Here is a 1,565-nt window from a genome sequence, read left to right on the forward strand (position 1 = left end):
GACACCAATTTAAGATTCTAGCCTTGCTCCACCTTCTCCGCTGCTCCTTCCTCCTCTGGGTCCGCCTGCCCGCCGGGGTTCCGCCCGTTCTAGCCTCTTCTCCCGCTGATTCCCCTGAGCCTTCTCCCTCCCTCCGGCGGGCTTTAGGAGCTGGTTCCCCATCCGGGTCTCCTGCTGTTCCGCGCGCCTGCACATTTGAACTTGGCGCGCGCGCCCAGCCAGCAGCTTTCCTCCTGACTGTTTCACTGCTGCTGTCACTGCTTCCCCCTTCGGGGGGGCTAGCTGCAACTGACCTCCCTTCCGTTCCCTCACTCTCCGATGGAGGCGTGGTCAGCCCTGACTCCCTCTCTGGAGGAGACACTGCCCCTGACACATGTGACTCTTCCCCCCCACTACGCTCTGGTGGGGAAACTGGTCCCGATCCTCCACTGCTGCTTTGGGGTTCCCCTCTGGCTCCTTGTTTCTGGTGCGTCCCCCCTGGGACCCCCCTTGCCCTGACCATCGGCGCCCCCTTCTGGGAATCTTCTGATTCGCTGGAGAAGCTCATGGAATCTCTTGGGCCACTGTCATACTCCCCTACGCTGCCCTCAGATTCTTCCCCTTCGCTCTCCCAATCCTCTCTCCCCAGTGCTCCTGCTCCTGATTCCCTGACAACATGCTTCTACTGGACTGAGAAATCAAGATTGTGAAATAGATGGTTTTGTCTTTAAGGTACCACAAGACTCATTATTTTTGCTACAACTGAAAGGCAGTATTCAGGGAAGGTAACAGCATGTAAATGTTTTTTGATGGCTCAGCTATGTGTACACTATATGTAAAAAAAGAAGATGCATATATTTCTGTGGACAATGAAATGGAAGAAATACTTGCACAAGTAAATCAATTGCATCAGAATTTAAAATAAAGAATGAGTATGCAAAGGAATGTTGCGATGTTCACATATCCCTGACTGTAGTCCAGCAGCATCAATTAGAAAAAGGGAAAGGGAAAATAGCCCAGAGGGAGAGGAGCAAGGCAGTAGGGAGGTTGGAATTGTGCAGGCATGCAGGCAGGAGCACCAGATGGGGTCTACTGCGCACCTGCACAGCCCCAACTTCTCTGCCAACTTGCCCCTTTCCCTTCCTGTAAATGGTAGCAATGCTACTCATGAGGAGACCAGGTGTGCAGGACCTGAAAAAAGTGGCAGTTAGGAAGTTAGGTGGAGCCAGAGAAGGTGCAAACAGTATCCCATTTCCGAAGGAATTTGGGAAGAGGGCTAGCTCTATTTTGTTGTGACATTCTCCTTGTTGGTTACTGCTATGTAATTTTTATATATATTGGCTGTGATTTTTTTATTTTTAAAAATTATGTTCATCATTTTTAATTGCTGTTGTTGCCAACTGCTTTCAAAGCCTGCTAAGCAGAAAGCAGGATACAAATATTTTCAAAACACTGAAGTAAATATGTAAAATTACTATATTTGAGTGACACCAGGGGTACCATCTTAAATAAAATAATGAATCACATGGTGTGGTGCACACACACCATTTGAATGGCAATGTCTATTAGTTTGGGGGGTGGCTGGC

The sequence above is a fragment of the Podarcis filfolensis genome (assembly GCF_964270895.1).
Source record: "Podarcis filfolensis genome assembly, chromosome: 12".
NCBI lineage: Eukaryota > Metazoa > Chordata > Lepidosauria > Squamata > Lacertidae > Podarcis > Podarcis filfolensis.